Consider the following 8,340-nt stretch of genomic DNA (forward strand, 5'->3'; position numbering starts at 1 on the left):
CTTATACCTGAAAAGCCTCTTATGAGTGCAGGGTAGGATTCAAGAATTGGGAAGCCAAAAACTCATCAGAAATATTTCTTTGATTAATATGTTAGCTTTGACTCTGGAATGTTTGGTTTATATGTATTTTCACAATACATATTCCAGTTTTACCCCCATTACGTTGCTATAATTGTGACTAAAATGGGGTGGGAAGGTGCCTGCAATTTTATGTTGCTTGCTTGTGGCACTGCTTAACAGCGGTGATGAAGAAAGCAAGCTACCACCATCATGAGCCTTGCATTGCAGCTTCTTGTGCAGACCAGAGCTCCTGTTTCATGAAGAACTTGCATGCATCTATGTATGCATATACCACTTGCATGTTTAGGGTGGCCCATAACATTTAGTAGAATGGTGGAGCCATTGCTTACTTGGAGCTCTATGCATGCACCAGAGTGCCTGTGGAATCCTTAATATCATGGACTTGAACGGGGTGCTCCTTAGTATGCTTTACACTGCGCAGCTGCAAAAGCAAAGTATTCTAAGGTATGTGGTATAACGTGAACCTTGAAATATTTAGTGGTGCCCAGGCTTCTGGCTCCAGGAGGAAATTCCTGATGGCAAGAGCTATCCGGTTGGATTTTAAAATGGAACATTGAGTATTAAAAATGGAATATCAGTTAAATAGAACTTTTGAGGTGCCGCTTGCTACTTAGACCTTTTTATTACTCAGTGTAGGTATTTCACATTCTGTTAAAATGTTCATGGTATTGAACAGAGGAGTATTGGAAAGCAGAATGAATATTTGAATAGCCAAATAATGTGGTACAGTGTGAAATGCAGTATAGTGTTTTTCCATTCATTATAAAGGGTGCTGAGAGTTATGTACAGTATTGCCAAAAATAGTAACTCTAAATATTGTTTCTTGCCTGATGTAACTGAAGCTTCTTATGCTACAGTGCACCAACTGTCACATTCGAATATCACAAAATAGCCCAAACCCCACAAATCTTACTATGATTCCCCTCCCCCTGTGAGTTTTTCTTTGGATAGTTTCTTAGCACTGAGAAGATTTGAGTTTGTGTTTGACACTCTTTGTAATGAATTCTGAATACTATCCATGTGTCTTTTTAGATGTATGTCATTTCTTTGCTCAGTGGTTACAGTGGGATTATCGCCCCACCCCATTCTTGCTTCAACTAATCATAACACTGTGCCAAGCTTGGAGCTTTTTCATTTTGGTAGTACAGTATGTCTTAAATTAAGACTTTTACAAAAACACCTCCACCTTCCCATTCTGATCATATTATGTAGCAGCTAATTCCATAGACACTAATGTGACTTGTTTCTAATTAACCTCTCTTTTCCCCCTTTGTAGGATTAGGTTACAAATCTTCCAAGTCTCAGACAGTTTAAAAGCTCAGTTGAATTCTAAAGTTTGTCTGACAAAGGGTCCATACGTGTTACCCGTTAGGTGTACAAGAGCGAAATGTTTGTTAATTCAATTTCTAATGAAAAAACATGGTCCAGCAGTGTTGCTACTAATAGTAGCATGCAGAATTTTGTTGATTCAAATAAGTATTGCTTTTTTACAGATGTAAAATACTACCCAATTCATCCTGTTTGGGGTAGTATTTGAGGCATGTTTACACAGTGTGAGCCTCCCCCCTTCCTCTTGTCCTCATACTGATTCAATAGCAATGAAATGTTATGAGGAATGGGGATGTCAGCCCTTTCAGTTTTCAGTAAGCTGCAGGAGCTATGTGTAAAGCTACAAAGACTTCCCCAAACCTTACTTCCTCTTCACCTTCAGATTGCTCTGGGATTGAGGGTTCCACATAGGGAGCCAAGATGCAGTCTGTGGATAAATTTCCCCACCCCCATCCTTATTACTGTCCACCTCTCCCTTCTAACACTTGAGAACATTGAATTCAATACCCATGAGTGTGGAAGAGTTTACTTGGCTCATCTTTTTCTTAATATCCAAATATTTGTAAGATAGAACCACGTAGCCTTCAGTCTGAAAGTAAATTATATTTGGGGTAGTATTCAACTGCAGCCGTACTCAGAGTAGACCCAGTGAAATTAAGGGATATGACTAATGGGTTCATTAATTTCAGTGGGTCTACTTTGAGTAGGATTGTGAGGACAGAATACCACCCCTGGAGTCTAATTCTGTAAAAACCCAAGTTCTGCTCAAGTTCTGCTATTCTGAGTTAATGTATACACCACCCAAGAGGTGCATCCCAGTACACTTAGTGGCTTTACAAATGATTCTGTGGAGCATCTCCTTGGTTTTCACATTCCCTACTGTGTTTTCAGCATTCCCTAGTGCTGTTTCGAGTGGTTTACATCTTGAACTGGTTGCTCCTTCCATGCTGCCTCTTCAGCTGATTTTTTATGCAGTTGGGCCATCCCCAAGACAGAAGTTCCTCTTTTCTTTTTCATAACCTGTAACGGTCAAGTAGATCTACAGCAGAGACGGGAAACTTGTAGACCTTCAGAAGTTGGACTCCCAACACCATTAGTCCCAGCCAGCATGGCCAATGACAGGAGCTGTGGTCCCAGTAACATGGAAGGCTGCAGGTTTACCCATCTCTGATCTATAGTAACATGCCCAAGTAGTGGAAGAGGAAGTGCCTTGAACATTTCAGATGTACAGAGCTATATACATAAAGCTATGAAATTTCATTGGCAAACTGGAAAACCCAAGCCAAACGCCATCACTGATTTTATGCTGTTGTTCCCTACAAGGTTTAAGCCATTTTGTTTGGTATAGGAGAGGTGGTAGAATTCCATAGGTGAGGAGTGTCCTACATATGAAAGCTGTTCCAAATTATAAGTAACAAAGCTTTCCGCATGTACTAAACTAGAACCACAAGGGGTGGGCCACACTAAACTTTCTCCTTGATGCACTATTTGACTATGTGTACGGGTGCTTTTAATTTGGGAGAGCATTTTGGATACTGCACACCTGCAGACATCTGGTACAGTCCAAAAGTGTACCACCTTTTTTGTATATAATATGTGTACTGGTTGTTCATTTTGCATCAGTATTGCACCCCAGACTATGGAATGTGTGATAGATATCCAATGTTAAGTCACACTTGAAGCCGACCCATTGAAAAACCCATTTATTTCAGTGGGTCTGTTCCTGAATATGACTAACTGATAAATTCAAAAATCCATTTTCTCGTCCTGATTAAGATTCAAAACTCTACATGCTCAACTGTGAATATTGCATTTTAGTGTCCTGACAATGACTGATCACTTCCACCTGAAAACACTAGCATAGAGCAATAAGGGGAGAGGGATCAGTGGGTTGATACACGGTGTAAATAATTTAACCATTTTAGTAAACAGCATTGCATTAAAATATGTTCACATTCTGCAATTTTGTGAATTTTTCGTTTATAATTATTTGTAACTCATGAAACTTGTTGAACTGTATGCATTTTAATTAAGTCCTCAATACTTCTATTCAGTTTACAAATTAACAGCCACTTTTTAAATAGGATCTTATGCCTTGAAGTTTTTAAAATAAAAAACTAATTAAGCTTTGTGTCTGTGACTTCCTGCATTGCCCTATGTCTCCTTTATCCAACATGTGGGTGCTAGGTATTTCCACTGTGAATTGCTTTTGGAAATAGTTTACTGTTGAACCATTTTTTTTGCAATGAGAGCTTTTCTGTTACTTTGGTTTCCTTATAAGTTCCAACCAGACAACATTTCGTAAACAGGCTGTATTCACAAGTGCTGCATCCATGTACACAGTACTTAATATGCACTAAGAGGACAGTCAACTTGCAGTCTTAATGTAGCCCTGAAGCAACTTTAGCTGCCCCCTGGTGGTCAGACTGTTTATTTTTGTACATTTCTATTCTGCCTATCTTCCATCATGAAAGCTCAGTGCACATGTAGTTCCTAGGCAGTCTCCCATTCAAGTGTTGACCAGGCCCGGATCTCCTGGAGTGGTAGCTTCATGTCCCTTCAGGACATGCCCTAATCTACCTCTTGAATAAAATGCTTCAGTCTTTCAGTCAATGATATTGAGATCATTCATTGATCCATACAAGTGATAACCTTATTTTTCAGGGTTGCCAACCAGCACTATCAAGTCTGACCAGCCACAAGGTGAGGTGTTGGGATTGTTCTGGCCTCCAGACTAGTGCTTGGAGAATACAGAGGCCCTTGAAAATAGATGGTGTCTGCTCCTAATAATCAGGGACAGCTCCTGTGTGACTTTGCTTGCATCTCAATCATTTCTGAATGCTTGCTTTAACTTTGACATTGAAGACCTAAAAATGGCTGTGCTTAGTCAAGTCAGACCAAAGGCCAAATTAACCTAACAGTCAACCTTTCCTGGAGCACAAATAATACAGGACATCTTTGGGAGAAGAAAAGGCTAAGCAGTAAAACCCTACTCAAACCTGTCCCTAAGGTGGTTGGATGGTGCCTTGTACAACACCACCTTCCAGCAACTCCTCCAACAAAGCTGGTGCCAAACATATTGCTCTGCTTTTCTTTGGACTACATCAGTGAGGCCCAGAGGGTGGCCTTGTCATCTGGGCAACCCAGGACCTCCACACACTGCCCAGGCTTGTGCCCTGGAGAGGTCACTTAGGTGCTAACATCGTGTTTTGACTTCACCCCTGGGAGCACACTCCACTGTCTTGAGATTGATGCCAACAACAACTGTTGCTGTATAAAACTACTTTAGCCTATTTTAATTTGGAACACAGTTTCTGCAATGTAGTTTCCTTCATTTCTGTCCTGGCGTAAGGTAACAAATATGGTGTTCTATCATGTACAGCAACCCTGTGAGGTAGGTTAGGCTGATACTGATGGGCTGAAGGTTCATGGCCAAGTGGGTCCTTGAATCTTCTCCTATCCTAGCCTGACAGAACCTCTATAAAACACACTGGTATCAAGCAAGTGCTTGTGATTCTACTGATACTAAATCGAAAGGGTTTCCCACAATTACTGTATTTTTTTGTGTATAAGACATTTTCTTAATGGGTGGTCGTCTCGTACATGGGCAATCAACAACTTTGGCAACCCAAAAATAATGATTTGGGGTTCAAAAAAAATAGAGGTTGTCTTATACATGGGAAAATATGATATTTAAAACATTTCTACACCACCTGCCTGTTTTTCCAATGATAATATTTTAGACTGTAAAAGCCCTTGGTATAATGACCAGTCAAATCTGCACCATTGGCATAGATTGCACAATACTAATCTTGGAACTGCATGTTCCCAGTAGCTGGCCATTCATGATCTTTTCAGGCATTATGCTCCTGTTTAATTCTTGATGGGATGATAATGCTGTATTTGTGTGTGCAATATCAGGCTGGCATGTAATGAGAAGGGCAGGTTTACTATGCAGGGTAAGGATAAGTTATACTGAAAACTCTTCCCCTTTTAGGAAAATGCTGAGTATTTTTATTTCCGCACCTGAAAGATCAGCATATAATGAGGGCACAAAACAGCCCTAGACAGATAAGGCTGGACAGAAGTTACAAAGCTTGCTCACTCTACTTGTGGCAGACAGGGATATCAAAGGAGATACTGCACAGTGCACAAGCGTTGGGAGTTACGTGATTTGGTTGCTTGGTGGCTGCAGTCACAGGCTGATGCCATACTGAGTGTGCTTAAGTTCAACTTTACTGTACATACAGTACATTATTAATCTATATCTCCTTGCCCGGAGCAGGGGGGCTTCTGCCTTGTCACCGATGCAAGGCTGGCTCCAAACTTTTGTGTGGCCCTTGCCAAGATAGCTGCCTTCCCTCTGGCTGTGAGCCTAGCAGGCTGGATAACATTTATTTCATTTATGAATCATTTCCTAAGGAACATCGCAAAGTAATTTACAATGCAATAAAAACATAATTGAATTGCACATAAAACAACTGCAACAACAATTACATACACACACACACATAAAAAAAACAATTCAAATCCAATACCAATTCCAATATTCATTTAGAAGGGACTGTTAAGAAAGGAACATCTTCAACAGGTGTGGAAAGAACAAATAATTTCTCTTTCTGATATTTAAAGGGAGTGGGTTCCAAAAATACCCCCCACCCCCACTGAAGGCCTGATTCTGGCCTGGTTTAATACTGCCTACATTGACTCATTCTGGCTCTCCTGGATTTCAGGTAGGAGGCTTTCCTAGCTGGAGATGCCAAGGATTGAACCTCAACCTGGGACCTTTGGTTTGCAATGCTGGTGATCTTCCACAGTGTGAAGCCTCCAGAAGGGCACCACTGAGACTCCTAGCCTGTGTGTGTGTGTGTGTGTGTGTGTGTGTGTGTGTGTAAGCAAAGGTGCATGGGGTGTGTGTGTGTGCCAAACTGGGTCTTTGACCTAGGCGAAAATGAGTCTAGGTTTTTTTGTTGTTTAATCGTTTAGTCGTGTCCAACTCTTTGTGACCCCATGGACCAGAGCATGCCAGGCACTCCTGTCTTGCACTGCCTCCCGCAGTTTGGTCAAACTCATGTTCATAGCTTCGATAACACTGTCCAACCATCTCATCCTCTGTCATCCCCTGCTCCTTGTGCCCTCCATCTTTCCCAACATCAGGGTCTTTTCCAGGGAGTCTTCTCTTCTCATGAGGTGGCCAAAGTATTGGAGGCTCAGCTTCAGGATCTGTCCTTCCAGTGAGCACTCGGGGCTGGTTTCCTTCAGAATGGATAGGAGCCTAGTTTTACCCCTGCAATAATGAACTTGCATTCAAGTGCTGCTTATCTGTGCCTGTTTTGTCTTTTAAAGAGAAGGGTACCCACTTCTTTCCAATAACGTATACAACTATTCATGTACTGTATATAAACGGGAAGAGACAAAGACAAGGCATACCAATGCAGTAGAATGAGGCAGGGGACGGTGGGCAGGCTGTGCCACTTCAGCCAGCAGGAGGCATACCAATGTTGAATGTTCCCCTATGGTTTCAAAATGAAACACACAAACGCACGCACACACTAGCCCCAAACCAGCAATGCAAGTAAAAAACAGAAGTCTCCTAACTGTGCAGATTTTCTTCTTGCAATGTTTGCGTGTTTGTTTTACATATAGAAGTATTCAAAACTCACACAAGATAAGTAGTAAACTAGATGGGCACATGCAGCTGGGCAGCCAGATTAGCTCTGTGTTTCCCAGCTGACACCCAGTCAGTTACAGAGTCAGTGAGCTTTGTAATGTGTGAGCCCGAAATTCCAGCTCCCCCTCCAATCCGATGCCAAGGTTTAGTGCTAAACCGTTTGCACAACTTTGGCATTAGTTTGCAGTCAGATAACAGGTTGGGTTTTGGGGTGTGCCTACGGCCCCCAGTTTGAGTGTCAATTACTCAGCTTGGGAGGCAGCACAAAATGTGGGGTTTGCGGCACAAAACTGGCACCTGTTTGGAGACAATTAGACAAGGTTGGATTTTTTTGGCATTATAGCACCAAATTATAGCACCAAACCAGTGCACTAGTTTGGAATCAATCGTCAAGGCTGAGTTTTGGGCATTTACTTGCAAACGCGGTTTGAGTGTCAGTTATTTCTTTTTCACTCTCTGCCTTCTCAACTGCAAAAGTGGGGCCGACACTGCATAACCTTCCTGGGGCTGTTGTATGAGAAGCACCTTGATCATTGACTGGTTCAAAAAGCCCCATATAAATTCTAAAGATTAAAAGATCCATGGGTCCGCGCACGCATAGGCTATACTTCGCTTCAGCGTGCCCTTGTGGCGGTGCATATCTGCAAGACGCGCGAACGCTCCCCGCGTTCTTATAACGGGTTATATACGCGCTGTTATAACGCGTTTTGCTAGTAAACTGAATTTGCTGTGCCATGAAACGATTCATGTCTAAAAAGTGTGTCACCAGCTTGAAAAGTTTGGAAAGCTCTGACTTAAGAGAGCAGCAGCCTGTCCATAGCTGCCAAGTTATCCCTTTTTAAAGGGATTTTCCATTATGCTGAATAGGCTTCCTCGCGAGAAAAGGGAAAACTTGGCAGCTATGAGCCTGTCACGCTGCTTTTCCTTTACCGGGACCATTTTTCCTCATGCAAATCCACCTACCCATCAACCAGCCTTCTTGGGAGGAAACGCGCTCGTGATCAGACTCACTAGCCTCACTCACTATTTATCTTAAATTTTAATTTCGTTTGAAATACTGGCCCGAAGCCAAGCAGAGATATTCCTGGCTGGGCGCTAGGACCCGGCCGCTCCTCCGGCAACAGCAGCCGCAACCACCTCTCTGCCTCCACTGCTCCGACGTTGAAAGGTCCCGTCCCCCACTTTTTCCCACCCCCTCTCCTTCCGGGGTTAAAAGCCCAAGAAAGGGCGATGGCGGCACTTTGGCCCAGCGGCCCCGG

This window comes from Zootoca vivipara, chromosome Z2, assembly GCF_965207765.1.
Source record: "Zootoca vivipara chromosome Z2, rZooViv2.hap1.1, whole genome shotgun sequence".
NCBI lineage: Eukaryota > Metazoa > Chordata > Lepidosauria > Squamata > Lacertidae > Zootoca > Zootoca vivipara.